The sequence below is a fragment of the Tiliqua scincoides genome, chromosome 1 (genome assembly GCF_035046505.1).
Source record: "Tiliqua scincoides isolate rTilSci1 chromosome 1, rTilSci1.hap2, whole genome shotgun sequence".
NCBI lineage: Eukaryota > Metazoa > Chordata > Lepidosauria > Squamata > Scincidae > Tiliqua > Tiliqua scincoides.
The window spans coordinates 185,393,624-185,411,577 of NC_089821.1; the positions used below are offsets into that span (position 1 = coordinate 185,393,624).

At 44.0% G+C, this 17,954-nt stretch overlaps 1 protein-coding gene across 1 annotated transcript in view; it reads right to left on the minus strand.

Moving 5' to 3' along the window:
* BACH2 (BTB domain and CNC homolog 2) overlaps positions 1 to 16,898 on the minus strand; it is a 101,203-nt gene extending 84,305 nt beyond the window's left edge. The window contains exon 1 of the mRNA XM_066610102.1: positions 16,846 to 16,898. The gene's annotated coding sequence lies outside the window, so the exon portion shown is untranslated. The remainder of the gene's footprint in view (positions 1 to 16,845) is intronic.
* Positions 16,899 to 17,954: the final 1,056 nt, after the last annotated feature.

Sequence of the window (17,954 nt, forward strand, 5' to 3'; positions counted from 1 at the left end):
TTGTACCCTTTAATTTGCAAAACTTGGTAATGATGCTTCTGAATTTAGTTAACTAAGAACCACTGAATGGCAGGGTACGCTACTGTCTTTGTGTGTGCTACTTATGCATAACAGATAAAGTAGAGAACTGGAACCATGAAGTTATGGATTTCATTGGACCATGCAGCCAACAGATAGATTCATTTCCTCATCTTTAATGTATTTTCTATTAGCATAGGCACAACAAATTTGGCAGCTCCAAGACAGACTCTAATCCAGAAGCCCCTTAAGCACATCTGGCTACCTGGAAAGCTTCTGACTCAGCAATGGGCAATGCTACATCGTTCCTTACTATGCCCAAAAATATTAGCTGCTTAGCTAGACTTATCTCCCAATAAGCCTGCCTCTGTTGACACACACTTATCAGAAAGTTCTCTCTTTCTGGCAGCTGATTTAGAATGAATATTTTGCACAAGCAAACAACTGTATGATAGATGTAGTCTCAGAACAAGCATGGTCATGTGAATTGGCCCTTAAAGTGCCTTTCATTATTTGATTCCTGACATCCTTTTTCTTACCTGGCTAACAAACATTACTATTTGTGATCTTCATTTCTTACAGACAGAACTAAATGTTACAAAGAAACACAGAACTCAATGCCAGGTTTCTGGAGACCCCTAGGGCAAGCCTGCAATGAGTCCCCCACTGCATACTGGGTACAATCACTACTACCAATACTGAGGGCTTAAGGGCAGCCTAGCCAGATAGGGTTTCCAATGGACTTGAACTCTCAGCCAGTGACCAAAGCCTGATCCCATCCCCTTGATGGAGCTGCTTGCCCTCATTCTCTGTAAACGTTTAGTACAACTTATCTTACAACACCAGAATGTTGTGCATAACCAAACTCCTGCCAGTGTCAGCCAAACTACATAGTACAGAGATGGGAAAACTCACAGCACAATGACATTCAGACATAGGGTAAGTTGTAGTAGACCTTATGAGGGGGGGAAACTTGACCATGGGACTGCCACTTTTTGCAACAGCCTCATGTTTTTAATACTGTTTAGTACAAACAGTATATAACTTGACTATGAAGCAAATAGTACAATGGAGAAAAGCAGACTAACTTGTCAATATGCTCAGGCACAGTAGAACTTTTGCATCTTTTTAGATTGTGAGCCCTTTTGGGGCAGGGAGCCATTAGTTATTTGATTTTTCTCTGTAAACCGCTTTGTGAACTTTTTGTTGAAAAGCCGTATATAAATACTGATGATAATGATGGTGATGGTGATGATGATAAACTGGAGGCCATCAATAACTATTAGGACTATATGTTTATCAACAGCAATTAGCAATTCCTAAATGGAACTTCTCTATACAAAAACTGTAGATTTTAGAATTCAGATATACAGAACTGTAGATCAGGTTACTAGATACTGGGGAGAAACAGGAGACAATCAACTTCATGTCATGCTTGTGAGCACCCAAAAGTAACTAGCTGATCATTGCTGGAAACAGATCCCAAACAGTCTCTCTCCTACTGAATAGCCTCTTTTGCTCACAGGAGGGCTGTTCTCAGCTGAGCAGAAGAGTGTTGCATAAGAAAAGCAACTCCAAATTCTGGGGAGCGCCTTTTTTTTTTGTACCAGCACTCTTCAAAACCATTTTATGGTCCACTACAGATTATATGCTACAGTATGTCTCTTCCTTATGTTTCTTGTTCCGCGATGCTAACCCTGATCCACTGTGGCTTTGTAGTGTGAGGAGTCTTCCGATAGTGCTCCTGCCAACAAGATAGTTCCAGATCCATGTTGAAAAGTACAACAATACTTTAGGATAATTGATTTAAACAAAGTATCACGAAAGGCCATTTATTCCAAAAAGTTGGTTCATCCTACCCAACTTTTTAAATATAACCATTACAGTAGTTTGTTTTTCAGATTAAGAAAGTTCCACCACTCACACAAAGTTCTCACACAAAGTAACTGCAGAAAACTGACATTCTACCCCCCTCCTGAGCCAACTCAGCCTCCCTCCACCACAGAGCCCAAATTCAAAATTTAGACCTTACCAGACAGAGGCAAAACTGCGTGCAAGTCAGTGGTGTGCATTTAGCAGACTGATTGTGTTTGGTCTACAGTTCTAGACTATATGACTCTTTATTTTCAGTTGTACACAAAAGGGCAATGTACGGAAAATCTTATTACCACTAATTTTTCTTGTCCACCCACACTTCCAACACCTACAAGGCAAGTACATAAATGCAACAGACCAAAAATATTAAAAAAATCCCAGAATGATGGCTCATTTTAACCCAAGTCTCTTTCTCTCCATTTGCCTACCCTCCCCTCCCTACATTAAGCTATTTCATGAGGAAGAGAAGCAGACACAATAAATGACTAGAACAATTTAGGGTCAGATTAGACATACTGAGGGCAAGGTTTAAAACCAGGTCTGCTGCAGTTATGAAGGGAGTGGGAGATGAGGGGGTTCAATTTAAGGACCACTATATATATACTTTTCTAAGCAGTCATATTTAGGAATACTAAAGACTTCAATAACGATATAACAAATAATCCTTACAAACAACCCTATAAAGTGGGCCAGTATTATTATTTTCACATTACAGACTGAGAGGCTAAGCAAAAGCGTCTCTAATCCACATTCCCAATATGCCCTGACACAAAGGCCATGATCCAGTCACAATTAAAAGTGCTTCAACACCACTCAGTTCAATGGGAGCGATCTAAGCACATGTTTAACTCTTGCACTGAGTTAAACTTGCACTGAAAACCAGTGGATCAAAGTACTTAAGCTTTGGCTGGATCACAATCATTGTAAAGAGTTAATTAAGTTGCTAAAAGCTGCTGGTTAGCTTAATGCTGTGATGTTGTTGAATGTTTCTGTGAAGGAAGTAGTTTACAGTGAGTTAAGAAAAATCCCACCAGTCATAATCTGAAGACACAAACATTGTACAGTCAACCATGATACTCGACTTAAGACTGCACTTCAGAACACGCTTTGCAAATTAGTCTAATTTTATATGTATGACACACAAGTCCTTGCAACTCTGTCCCCATTTACTTGTCTCATGCATAGCTAATTTTTTCCTTTTGCAAACTATGCATGCATTTCAAGGTAATTTTGTTTTAATATGCACATGACTAACTCCACATACAGCTTTTGCCTCTTTAGCAGAAATCTACATGAGAGCAGACTAGGGCTGTAATCCTATACACAATCAGCTGGCAGCAAATCCCACTGAACTCAGTGAGACTTACTTCTGAGAAGACACACAGAGGATTGTGCTGTAAATGACTTAGCTGGATGAAAATGACACAGAAAGCCAGTTCTTAATTTTTTACGTTAATCCCCTTTTTGAAACTGCAAGTTCTCATGAACTTATGTACCTGTTCTCATGAACTCTTTGTAAATCACCATGAATAAGCGAATGATTATTTGCCCACTGCAACTTTTAAAAACATAAAACAAAACCTTATAGAAATGCATATTATCTTGCCATGAGAATGCATTAAAAAAAATCAAATCCCTTATGACAATAGCTCTTTTTACTAATAGTCCAGAAATACATAAGTAGCCAAAAAATAGCAGCACATGAGAGCCTAACACAGAAAAGTTAACCACAAGTGTGAGAAGCGAGAATGATGGAGAAGAATTCTGGAGATACACGTTAATGCTGGGTATATAAGGATGCACATCTGTAGCTACTTTTTGGACATTTTTCTACACATACTTTTAGAAGAGAACTGAAGGCTAAAAGCACTTGCCTCACTACTTCCATCACCTTCAGTCTCCCAGAACAGCGGTTTATTCAGGTTGTCACTTGTGTATTCCAGCAGTGCAGGAGCCACTGAAGTGCTTGTCCAGCAGGAGTTATGTGAGAAAACATAACTGGATTTGTCCCCTATGGATTTGTCCCCTGTGGTTAACTCACTGGTTACTCCTCACATTCTCCTGGTAGCGCAGGAAGGAACACTACAGCAATACCAGTGCTACGAAAGTGAGCACTAGCTGCCTTCAGAAGCATTGCTTCTCTTTATCTGTTCGGTTATTTCTGCCCAATTCAGACAGATAGAAACTGGAGAGCATGTGTCTCCTATCCCTTGTCCTTCTCAGTAGAGCAAGAGTAAAACTAACCCCTTCCCTCGCACCCTGAGGATGAATGAGAGGATTAACAAAATGATTATCATACAGCACTTAAACTAGGTGCCATATAATATAAACGGCAGCAACAACAACACTTCTGGGAGATTATTTCATGTTGCAAAAGTTCTAAATACTTCGGCTTTTGTAGCATTTAAAAGTGTTATCAATGGGTCACATGGTACTCAGTTACAACCACAATGCCCTCAGATCAGATGCTAAATGACTGTACAGCTCAGGGCAAGTACAGAGGGAAATATTAGAACTATAGTAAAAATACAACTTATGCGGTATTGTAGTTTCACTGCCTAAGGTTAGAGAAAGTGGATTTCACCAGAATATTCACTGACACTATCTTCAAATAAGGGACTAGCATTTGGCACAAAAAATGTTCTGGGGGAAACTCTGAAGTTCATAAAAGATGCTGCCTGACATATTGGGAAATTCTTGTTAGCAGGGCACGATTTATGGGGCGATAGTTTGCCTTTTTTTTTTTTTTAAACAATTTAATCTTGACTATATCCAAGAGAAGACTTCTGAAACTAGTTGTAAACATTGGCACCCTCTCTCATTTCTCCAGCCCCCTGAAATATCTTTGGGGAGCCCACCCCAACATCTAAGCCTGAAATGACACACCTTACTGCTACCAAACCTGTGGTTGCTAATGAAGCTTTGCCAATCTGAACTAAGAACAGGGAGCACAGCTCGTGACCTCCAAGTCTACAGTAGTATCTCAGCCAAGTGCAAATCAAGAAAGCAACTAAAATTGAAATAATTTAAATTATGTTTTATAGTATACACTAAATGGTATACCGTAGTAAGCCAAAATATTTCAAAACTTACTACATATAGAGCAAAATGGTTCCCAGGTTTTAAGTTTATATTCACTGAAGGTAGAAACAGCATTTTCTTAATTTAGTGTCTGCATACTGCAGTTTCAAGCAAAGGCATAAAAAAGGAAATAGCTGTTTCTCACTATGATGCTATCTTATTTCAAGTGTCAGCAGTTGCATAACTTTATTATCCTAGATCAGGGGTGCCCAAACCCCGGCCCTGGGGCCACTTGCAGCCCTTGAGGCCTCTCAATGTGGCCCTCAGGGAGCCACCAGTCTCCAATGAGCCTCTGGCCCTCCGGAGATTTGTTGGAGCCTGCACTGGCCCGACACAACTGCTCTCAGCATGAGGGCAACTGTTTGACATCTCGCGTGAGCTGTGGGATGATGGCTTCCTCCATTGCTTGCTGTTTCACGTATGTGATGCAATAGGGGCAGCAAAGGAAAGGCCAGCCTTGCTTTGTGCAAGGCCTTTTATAGGCCTTGAGCTATTTCAAGACCTTCGTTCATTCATATAAGTTCATCTTTAATATATTCATTTATGTAAACTTATGTAAATTTATTCAAATTTTAAATGTAAATTAATTCTTTTTTTCCCTGGCCCCCAACACAGTGTCAGAGAGGTGATGTGGCCCTCCTGCCAAAAACTTTAGACACCCCTGTCCTAGATGACCGTGATAGAAGCTCTGCAGACGCGTGTGGCCTCTGGGAACCAAGTGCCTCTGGGAACTAAGTGCCAGGTAAGGCACAAGAGGTTACAAAAACAGTCCAGCCTAAGAGAACAGAACTAGGAGGGAAAGGACCTAGGAAGGGCCAATTCCCAACCCATTAAGAGCCCCAGTAGGCTAATCCAAGCAGTCCATTCAGGAGCCTGCAGAGTAGGTCACGCCCATCAGCAGCCATTTGCCTTCCTGAGCTTTTGTAAGCTCACCTGGGAAGGCCAGCCCCCTTTCAATCAGGAAGGAAGGAGGGGGGAGGCGCCAGCCAGGAGTATAAAGCTAGGCAGGCCATCGCGTGAGGCTCTCTGCAGACGCGTGTGGCCTCTGGGAACCAAGTGCCTCTGGGAACTAAGTGCCAGGTAAGGCACAAGAGTTTAGCATCTGGGCGAGTTCAGCAGCAGGGCGAGGAGGCCAGGGCCCCAGACACTGCCCTTCCTCTTCCCTTGAGAAGAGGGCTGCTATCCAGTGTACAGTTTTTAAAAGGACCCATAAATAAAACAACAACAACAACAACAGAAAAGCTATGCAGTCAGACAGCCAGCAGCAGGGTGGGGGCTATCCAGTGTTCTGCATTGAGTGCCACATGTATGATTATATGCCTCTGGGGCATAAGTCATGGGTGTGTCCTCGGTGCAAGGAGCTCCAGGCTCTCAGGGAACACGTCCGCTCCCTTGAAGCCTTGGTGGCCGACCTGGAGAAGCGCAGGCAGCCAGAGGAGGACCGTGGGGAGACTTCCGGGGACGATCAGGCTTCGTCCCAACCTCAGGCGTGCAGCTCCTCGGCTGCCCGGGTGGGAAGTCTGGGGACTGGAGGACGTCATCCTGGAGAGGAGGGAAACAATCCCCTAGGGGGGATCCCTTCTCCAGGGGATGGGCCCGTATCCGAGCGCACTCGGGATACTCCTCGGCGGGAGGGGGGTCGGGGGCTTCTTGTAGTGGGGGATTCGATTATTAGAAACATAGAGAGGGGGGTTTGCGACGGATGTGAGGACCGCATGGTGACTTGCCTGCCTGGTGCGAAGGTTGCGGACATCACTTCTCGTCTAGACAGGCTAGTAGACAGTGCTGGGGGAGAGGTAGCGGCTGTGGTGCATGTCGGCACCAACGACGTGGGCAAGTGTAGCTGGGAGGTCCTGGAGGCCAAATTTAGGCTTTTAGGCAGGAAGCTGAAAGCCAGGACCTCAAAGGTAGCGTTCTCTGAAGTGCTACCTGTTCCACGCGCAGGGCCAGCTAGGCAGGCGGAGATCAGGGGTCTCAATGCGTGGATGAGACGGTGGTGTAGGGAGGAGGGGTTTAGATTCGTTAGGCACTGGGGAACGTTTTGGGACAAGCGGGGCCTGTACAAGAGGGACGGGCTCCATTTGAACCAGAATGGAACCAGACTGCTGGCGCATAACATTAAAAAGGTGGCAGAGCAGCTTTTAAACTGATCCCTGGGGGAAGGCCGACAGGAGCCGAGGGGCATCCGGTTCGGGACTCCTCATCCCTATGGGATGAGGATGGGGAGGTTAGAGAACAACAAGACAAAGGCAGGGTAGGAGAAGAAATTGGGAAAGGTAGGGTGATGGGATGTGATAGACGGTTTGGCACAATGAGAGGATGCGGGGACAAAGGAGCGAATAAGCAGCCCATCCTGGGGCATTCCGTGTATAAATGCTTTTATGCGAATGCCCGAAGTCTACGAGCAAAGGTGGGAGAACTGGAATGTCTGGTGACAAGGGAAAATATTGACATAGTGGGCATAACGGAAACCTGGTGGAATGCGGAGAATCAGTGGGATACCGCAATCCCGGGCTATAAACTCTACAGGAGGGACAGGCAGGGGCGTGTTGGAGGTGGGGTGGCCCTTTATGTTAAGGAAGGGATAGAATCCAGCAAAGTAGAGATTGAAGGTGGGTCCGACTCCACCGTAGAATCTCTGTGGGTTAAATTACCAGGCTTGTGCAGCAATGTAATACTGGGGGCGTGCTATCGTCCTCCAGACCAGAAATCTGATGGGGACCTTGAAATGAGGAAACAGATCAGGGAGGTGACAAGGAAGGACAGGGTTGTAATCATGGGGGACTTCAATTATCCTCATATTGACTGGGTCAATTTGTGTTCTGGTCACGATAAGGAAACCGGATTTCTTGACGTGCTAAATGACTGTGGCTTAGATCAGCTAGTCAAGGAGCCCACCAGAGGACAGGTGACTCTGGATTTAATTTTGTGCGGTACGCAGGACCTGGTTAGAGATGTAAACGTTACTGAGCCATTGGGGAACAGTGATCATGCTGCGATACGTTTTGACGTGCACGTTGGGGGAAGAATACCAGGCAAATCTCTAACAAAAACCCTTGACTTCCGACGGGCGGACTTCCCTCAAATGAGGAGGCTGGTTAGAAGGAGGTTGAAAGGGAGGGTAAAAAGAGTCCAGTCTCTCCAGAGTGCATGGAGGCTGCTTAAAACAACAGTAATAGAGGCCCAGCAGAGGTGTATACCGCAAAGAAAGAAGGGTTCCACTAAATCCAGGAGAGTGCCCGCATGGCTAACCAGCCAAGTTAGAGAGGCTGTGAAGGGCAAGGAAGCTTCCTTCCGTAAATGGAAGTCTTGCCCTGATGAAGAGAATAAAAAGGAACATAAACTGTGGCAAAAGAAATGTAAGAAGGTGATAGGGGAGGCCAAGCGAGACTATGAGGAACGCATGGCCAGCAACATTAAGGGGAATAATAAAAGCTTCTTCAAATATGTTAGAAGCAGGAAACCCGCCAGAGAAGCGGTTGGCCCTCTGGATGGTGAGGGAGGGAAAGGGGAGATAAAAGGAGACTTAGAGATGGCAGAGAAATTAAATGAGTTCTTTGCATCTGTCTTCACGGCAGAAGACCTCGGGCAGATACCGCTGCCCGAACGGCCCCTCCTGACCGAGGAGTTAAGTCAGATAGAGGTTAAAAGAGAAGATGTTTCAGACCTCATTGATAAATTAAAGATCAATAAGTCACCGGGCCCTGATGGCATACACCCAAGGGTTATTAAGGAATTGAAGAATGAAGTTGCAGATCTCTTGACTAAGGTATGCAACTTGTCCCTCAAAACGGCCACGGTACCAGAAGATTGGACGATAGCAAATGTCACGCCTATTTTTAAAAAGGGAAAGAGGGGGGACCCGGGAAACTATAGGCCGGTCAGCCTAACATCCATACCGGGTAAGATGGTGGAATGCCTCATCAAAGATAGGATCTCAAAACACATAGATGAACAGGCCTTGCTGAGGGAGAGTCAGCATGGCTTCTGTAAGGGTAAGTCTTGCCTCACCAACCTTATAGAATTCTTTGAAAAGGTCAACAGGCATGTGGATGCGGGAGAACCCGTGGACATTATATATCTGGACTTTCAGAAGGCATTTGACACGGTCCCTCACCAAAGGCTACTGAAAAAACTCCACAGTCAGGGAATTAGAGGAGAGGTCCTCTCGTGGATTGAGAACTGGTTGGAGGCAAGGAAGCAGAGAGTGGGTGTCAATGGGCAATTTTCACAATGGAGAGAGGTGAAAAGCGGTGTGCCCCAAGGATCTGTCCTGGGACCGGTGCTTTTCAACCTCTTCATAAATGACCTGGAGACAGGGCTGAGCAGTGAAGTGGCTAAGTTTGCAGACGACACCAAACTTTTCCGAGTGGTGAAGACCAGAAGTGATTGTGAGGAGCTCCAGAAGGATCTCTCCAGACTGGCAGAATGGGCAGCAAAATGGCAGATGCGCTTCAATGTCAGTAAGTGTAAAGTCATGCACATTGGGGCAAAAAATCAAAACTTTAGATATAGGCTGATGGGTTCTGAGCTGTCTGTGACAGATCAGGAGAGAGATCTTGGGGTGGTGGTGGACAGGTCGATGAAAGTGTCGACCCAATGTGCGGCGGCAGTGAAGAAGGCCAATTCTATGCTTGGGATCATTAGGAAGGGTATTGAGAACAAAACGGCTAATATTATAATGCCGTTGTACAAATCGATGGTAAGGCCACACCTGGAGTATTGTGTCCAGTTCTGGTCGCCGCATCTCAAAAAAGACATAGTGGAAATGGAAAAGGTGCAAAAGAGAGCGACTAAGCTGATTACGGGGCTGGGGCACCTTCCTTATGAGGAAAGGCTACGGCGTTTGGGCCTCTTCAGCCTAGAAAAGAGACGCTTGAGGGGGGACATGATTGAGACATACAAAATTATGCAGGGGATGGACAGAGTAGATAGGGAGATGCTATTTACACTCTCACATAATACCAGAACCAGGGGACATCCACTAAAATTGAGTGTTGGGCGGGTTAGGACAGACAAAAGAAAATATTTCTTTACTCAGCGCGTGGTCAGTCTGTGGAACTCCTTGCCACAGGATGTGGTGCTGGCGTCTAGCCTAGACGCCTTTAAAAGGGGATTGGACGAGTTTCTGGAGGAAAAATCCATTATGGGGTACAAGCCATGATGTGTATGTGCAACCTCCTGATTTTAGGAATGGGTTAAGTCAGAATGCCAGATGTAGGGGAGAGCACCAGGACGAGGTCTCTTGTTATCTGGTGTGCTCCCTGGGGCATTTGGTGGGCCGCTGTGAGATACAGGAAGCTGGACTAGATGGGCCTATGGCCTGATCCAGTGGGGCTGTTCTTATGTTCTTATGTTCTTAAGCTTGACTGCTCAACACCTTCTTGATAATATTATATGCAAAGAGTTATTAAACTCATGTCTTCTCCTTAAAAAAAGATTTCTAGCACACATGTGCAAACTTGCGAGTCTGGCTCTAGTGACATGTAAACTATGTATTAATGTGTGACCAGTTGCACAAGAACACGGATAGAGGTGTGCCTTTAAATGCACATTAGAAAAACCACAGCATCAAGTGGATAGATTGCATGTTCACTAAGATGAGCTTCTGGATGTGCATCTGAATTCTATCCGTCCCAAACCAGAAGACACAAAGAAAGTGTGTTGTAAGAAGAGTGCTAATGTCCTTAGTTGGACTGAGACTGCAGTTGATGATAAAACCCAATGTGTAGTGAAAAATAAGACATACTACAACATGACTGAAAAACAAATATATGCATATAGCCATCAACTGGAAAATGGCATGGATTCTGTAGGGTCCATAAGAAAAATGTTGTTGAATGAATGTCTTCCTCAGAGTAAGTCCGGCTGGACTCAATAAGGCAGGAGGTCTGGTCTAGAGCCCAAAGATAACATCAGAAGGTCACCAGTTCGAGGACACTGGCAGCTCCCTGAACGGCTGAGAATGGCGAGACCTTGAAGCAGCTGACAAGCCGAGCTGAGTGATTCCACCTGCTCTTGGTGTGAGCAAGAAGCGTCTTGGCTGCCCTCCATGTGAGAGATGGAGCTGCTTGTCAGCCTGCATGGGAGAACTGGAGGCCAGAAGTGAGACCAAACCAGGAAGATCCATTCTGAAATGTTGTTGGTTCTTGAAAGAGAGAACCTCTATGATTGTAAAAATCCCCTTGAGGGATTTAGAAATGCCTGCCTATGTAAACCACCTTGAATAAAGTCAGAGGAGTAATCCAATGACCAGAAAGGCAGTATATAAATACTTAGTTATTATTATTACTACAGCCCACAGGATCTACAAGATCACATCAGTCTTTAGTACAGAACAGAGAACAAGTAACAGTCCCTCCCCCCCCATTCTTTCATATCTTCCCAGCTCAGTATCACTCTCTCTGTTCCCAATCTTTAAAAAGTTCTATTTTTCCACTTCCCTCCTTTCCCACCTTAGCATCTTTCTTGCTGTTGTCCAGTTTCTGATCTGTCCACTGTCCCATTCTCTTTCAAACTGTGCATATACTCATACGGAAATTGTACATTTTCCCCCTCCTCCAGAGGTTTCAGGAAGGGACAGGGAAATCTCTCTTGGAATCCAGACTCAAGTTCTGAACCTCTGCAAGCCAGTGGAGCCTAGTGAGCTCCCAGAAACCTCCAATTTCTTTGAGGATGCTGCTGCTTTGGCTGCAAATCTGTTGGCATGAGATGAGACTCAGAAGCAGAGGGAATGACATTGCTGGTTCAAGAACAGTCTTTGGTTGAGAACAAGGAAATGCAACATTTTTTCTTATTGCAAAAGAGGCATAGAATTATGGATATTGGAAAACACACTACAGATTCAAAATGACACACAAATGCCAACAGTCCATCAACAGCCCACGTTTCATTTGCTACCATAGCATGTTCTTGGATCGGATCATAAATTCTTCACTGGGCTGAATCCACTATCATTAGCCCGTGGAAAATACTGACATGGTTGAAGACACTGCACTCACCATCTGTTAGGCAATGGCACACATGCATTTGCTAGTCAATGCAGAGCCAATGGAGGTGGGTGGGGGGGTGGGGGTGGATGGCAAAGTCTGGTCTCGAGCTCAAAGGGGGTCTCAAATGTATGGAATAAGAGCATTTGAGTACCATGCTTAAGATCAACTGCAACTTTGCATGCAAGTTAGACTTTTCCTGAAAAATTGGTGCATATGCACTTAAAAAGGCTAGAAAAGTATTTGTAAATTTGAATTATATCTCATCCTTTCTGGTGCCTTGCTTTTTCATGCCATTATTTTTATCATGACTAGGGGCCCGGAAAGCTGGAAGTAGCCTGGGCCTCTGAAGAGGCCTGATTGTTCATATACACAACAGGAAACTGCAGTCAAGCCCAAGAATGGCATGGTTTAAACTCCTGCTAGGGACACTAGGAGTGTGAAACACAGATATCATTATACAGAATATTTCATGTTCCAAAGCTTTGATCTAGCGTAGCTTTCATTCTACAAATACTTTATGGGCTATCCTGGTAGAATTATTTGAGCAGCTGCAAACAATCTCATGACCCTGCAAAGACAACTATGAACAGTGGTTAACACAGTACCCAGCCTTGGCTAAAGAATCAACATACCCAAACACAATGAGTATCAAGAGGAAATTTCTAGGTATAATATTTTCTGTAGCATTTTTCCATGCACAAGTGCTTTACAGTGTTTGAACCATTTATACTTAACGTATCTGTGAGACTAAGGGCACAATCCAAACCTAACGTGCCATAAAGCATGTTTGCACCTTGTCGTGCATTGGCTGCATCCAGCCACCATGCCAAACTGGGGAGGGAAGGTTGCGCCGGCCAAGCTCAGCCAACACAGGAGTCTGGGGAGGGCAGGGAGGAGGCGGGAGGTGTTCGGGGGCAGGGGGTGGGCATTCCAGGGGCAGGCAGGGAGTGGGAGGCAGGGCTGGGACCAGGCAGTTATGCCAGATCCCAACCCCATTCCCTGAGTAGTGCGGAGCCGCTCCAAGCTGCCCTGTTTTTCTCAGACTTGTGCCAACTCCTGAGGTGGGACGGGTCCGAGGACACCATTGGGGCTGTGGTGGCGTACCCAGGAATAAAGAGAAGAGTTTCCCCTTGCCTCCAGCTGAGCCACTTCTGGCCCCAATCTTGCACTGGATACAGTGCAAGCCTTCTGGCCTGCCCGTTCCAGCGCAAGATAGCACTGTGCTGCGTGGCTGCAACCCTATTCACACTTACCTGGGAGTAAGCCGCATTGACTATAATGGCATTTTCTTTTGTGTACATATGCAGAGGTTTGGGCTCTAAAGAATTTGCCCAAGATTTCGTGGCCAAAAGAGTACTTGCACCTGTGTCTCCTACTAGCAAATACTATCAACTGCACCTAGCTGGAAAGATAACATTATAGCATCTAAGCTATATTGTTAATTATCTTTTCCCCACTCTGTTTTTTGATACACCTCAGAATAATATATTATTGGGGAAATAAAACATAAATAAGGTAAGAAAAGCTGTGGTGCATAAGAACAAGTCCTCCTCTAGATCAGTGTTTCTCAACTGGTGGTACGGATACCACCAGTGGTACTTGAAGTGGCATTTGGCGGTACCTGCTGGACTCCTGGTTACCTGCTGCCCAGCGGTAAGACCAGGAACACAACCAACAGAGGTAGCAGGCTCTGCTCAGTGGGCGGAGCTCCAAAGTATGCTTTTCTGAGCTGAAAAAAAACCTCCCATCCTACCCGAGCCTCTTACTGGTATTTGTTGTATTGAATTTGGCTTCCCAACCCAGAAGTAACTGGTGATGATGTCATCACCAGTTACTTCTAGTGGTACTCAGAACAGGTGGGCCATGTGAAGTGGTACGATGCAGGACAAATGCTGGGAAACACTGATCTAGATCACCATTTCCCACCGTAGCTCACCAGTTGCCTCTGGAAAGCCTATAAGCAAGAACAATCTCTCCTGCTATAGCTCCCCTACAACTTGTCTTTCCACATGCTAAATGTCACTGAACGTACTGGTGGCCTGTACCTCCATGCAGCTTGAACCCCCCCCCCAGTTTAACCCCCCCTGTGGTGTTCCCACAGATGAGGGGACGGGCAGATGGGAGGGTGGGCCAGCAAGCATCCATGGCTAGGGAGCGGGGAGACAACCCCACCTGACTTCCCTTTAACTTATCAGAGCTCCATGGGCAGCCTCTCCACTGTGCAGCTTCTATTTGAAACGAACAAGAGCAGCACATGATTAGAAGCATGTGTTGCTCCTGATCATTTCAAACAGAAGCCAGGAGAGGAGAGGCTGCACACAGAGTTCCAGCAAACAGACTGGTGAGCGGGCATGCCCCATGGTTAATGAGGAAGAGTGAGGCCCCTAGCCCCTTTCTATTCCCTTTCCTTCTCAGAGCTGGGAAGCATATGTTGCTCCCATTTACTTCAAACAGAAAAGACACCCAGGAAACAGCCTGCAGACTTTGCTCTGGTAAGAAAAGGGAAGGGGAGTGGTCCCCAGATAGCCTCTCCCTGCTAGCTTGGGGCCTTGTAAGCACTGGGTGGGTGGGAATAAAGGATGATAGCATAGACCTTATGATCCCCTGGTCTCCTTTTGATGATCCAGCTTCACAAGAACCCCCACTGCTTGCAGTATTGTGGGGGCTACTTTCATAAGGTATTATGTAATCAGACAATACAAACTCATGAACACACAGCATGTCTGGCAGATTAAGCCTTTGTCAGTCATGAAGCATGCATATATTTATCAAATGTAGCTGCGGTTTGGTTTATTATAGTAGATGCAAGTTGCCTTGGGAGGGGGTATAAGTATACACCAAAAGGCAGGATACATTATAAAACCACATGTATATACTTCAAGAAAACAAAACAGAAAAAGCACTTAAGAACTACAAAATGGCAAGATAAGACCAGCAATAGACACATTATAAGGACATGAAATCACAACACAGGAAATTAAAACAAAATCCTTCATAGGCTTCCAGAATTTTTTTTACAGCGTACTATAAATGACTTAAAACTTAAAGAGCAAGTGAAAATATTTGCAAGCAATGACTGGGAAAGGACCAATACCCCCCTAATATGAGTATTCTGAAAGTACAACTCATACTTAACCCTTTGAACTTGATGTTATGTGCAGGTATTCTGTGCTCTGGTATAAACAACCTTATGAGAAGCAGTTCTTTATTTATTCAGCTAGGAAGAAGGATGCCCTGTGAATCAGTCAACTAAGCAATCACTAGATTAAGACTGCAGGATATGTTCATACCGTACTGTACAGTTCTGGAAAAAGTAATATAGTCCTGGAAAAACACTATAGTCCTAGAAAAAAAGAAATGATGCATAACCATTTCTTTTGCAGATTCCTTGCATAAACATTAGCAGAGAGCCCTGAATGTATGAATAGAAGGCTTAGGTGAAAAATCCTTACAAGATTGACAGTACATATAAATAACACTGAATAAACAAATTAGCCAGTCTACCTATTGATGATCCTAGCTTGTCAATACAAAGGACTTATAGGACATATAAACAAATTTTGGGTTAGGAGAAGCAGGTAGGCAATATTAAGCAAAGTATGTTTTACTGTTCTGTTCAATACACATATTTGTGAGAAACAGGAACTAGGGAAATTTGAGGAGAGCACAAATCTGTGCCTCCAAGCCTTGCAGTTCCCTAGCACTAAATAATAAATAACAATAAAACTTTATTTTTATCCCGCCCTTCTCCCTAACGGGACCCAGGGCGGCTAACAACATATTAAAAAACAAATTTTAAAAACATTAATACAAGCAGATAAAAACATTTAAAAACACACTACACTGCTCTGAAGAGCAGAGGGATATGTGGTTGTCTGGAGACAAGGAATATGAACACTTTTTTTTCGAGCATCCAGGTCAGGTTAGGGTTAGTTAGTGCTTTTTCCCATCCTCCTCCTACATCCCTCATCACCTGATTTTGAATTTAACTTTTTCCCCAGACATAGACTTGGTGATGCTTCCAAGCAAGCACCTTCAATTGAGAGCTACTAACCAAGCGTGAAGTTGCCTCAAATTATTGCTTGGTTTCAGTTACCATCTCCAAGAGCAAAAAAATAAAACACTGACCCAACTTTTCTGCCTTGGCTGAGTATGGGATCCACCTTCTTTTTTATACTACTGTCCAAAAATGCAATCATTTTAAAAGAAAATTCCAAAACATTCAGTTTCCTGTAGGACACACAAACATATGGCAAAAAACATTGTTTTCTCATGTGTTTCCCTTGGCCTTACAGGGTGGTGTCACTTGCTCTTTCTGTATTATTTATTAGCTTTTATATATTGTATATTTTTAATTTTAATTTCAGTGAGAAGGTGATGATTGTTGGCTACTACAAGAAACACCACATGGGTAGGATAGACCACTTGCCTCAATCCACAGAAGTTGTAGATCCACTGCTAAGAAAATGTACAAAATGAGCAGTCAGATAGTTTAAGTTCTCTACTCACCTAATTGTGAAATATTACTCTGGGTAATATTCCCCCCCCCCCCAAAAAAAAGACAACCTAGCATGTCTGAGACAAATACCTACGCTATTTATAAAGTACTTTGTGCCAAGCTCTACTGTGGCAGAAAAAGTACTTAGGAAGCCCACAAAATGACAAAATTACATTCTCTGTTTAGATTTTAAAGAGACAATAATAGTACTTCAGGATCAATTTATTCACAGTCTAACGCTATCTGCTTAATTACAGCTTTTAGGATGCTTTAACAAGTGCTATCTGGATTGTCTGTTCTCTCCCATTCCCCAGTCAGAAATAAATATCGTCTTCTTACAGTCTTATTTTAAATGCAATAAGAATCAGAAGTAGGACTTACATGTAACTTTCCCAGGATCTGTGCTGGCTAATATCCTCACGAAACAGGGAAGTGGACGAATGGACAAATTAAGAGGTTACAGCAATCCATTAAGATATGAACGCCCAAAGAGTTGCAGGGCAAACTTCTGGTAGCCTAAAATAAGGAAACAACATACAAAAGTTCAGAAAGCAGGTTTCTACAAAACAGTCTTCCTTCTGCCTCTAAAATTAATATTCTATTATTCTGTTTTCCAGTGGGCGTTAGAGACACGAGTGAAGTAATACCCATTCACAGGCTGTTCTGATGAAAGGTAAAGTCAGTCTTGCAGTCCATAAAAAATTTCTAGCCATCACACACTTTCTTGACTACTTTAAACCTACCTATTTTAAACATTTCTGAACAAAATAAAAAAAACAACACCACAATTCTTGTAAGACTTGTTCACCTGGTAATACTTTTCCACAAGAGCTCAGCAATGGTAAGTACCATACTGATACTCTTATAGATTCATACATCCACTTTTTATCCTCTTACTGTGCCAGCCAGGTGGGTTGCTAGGAGAACCTCTATGCATGGAAGTATTATTGTGAATATCATAAGCAGTACATCTGATCATCTAAATTACAGCAGCTTAGGTACACCTTCGTGCAAGTATATGACTTGTTTCTTATCATTCAATGTTCTGTTCATATGCAATAGAAAATCATGGTTTCTTGCCATATTAACTCTCTCTAGCTATGTGCTACTGCACCTGAAAACTATTACTTTAGAACAGGGGTGCTCAAACCCCTGCTCTGGGGCCACTTGCGGCCCTCAAGGCCTCTCAATGCAGCCCTCAGGGAACCCCAGTCTCCAATGACCCTCTGGCCCTCCAGAGATTTGTTGGAGACCGCACTGGCCTGATGCATCTGCTCTCAGTGTGAGGGTGACTGTTTGACCTCTTGCGTGAGCTGTGGGATGAGGGCTTCCTCCACTGCTTGCTGTTTCACTGTGATTCAGTAGTGGCAGCAAAGGAAAGGACAGCCTTGCTTTGTGCAAGGCCTTTTACAGGCCTTGAACTATTTCAAGACCTTCATTCATTCATTCATTCATATAAGTTCATCTTTAATATAGTCATTTATGTAAAC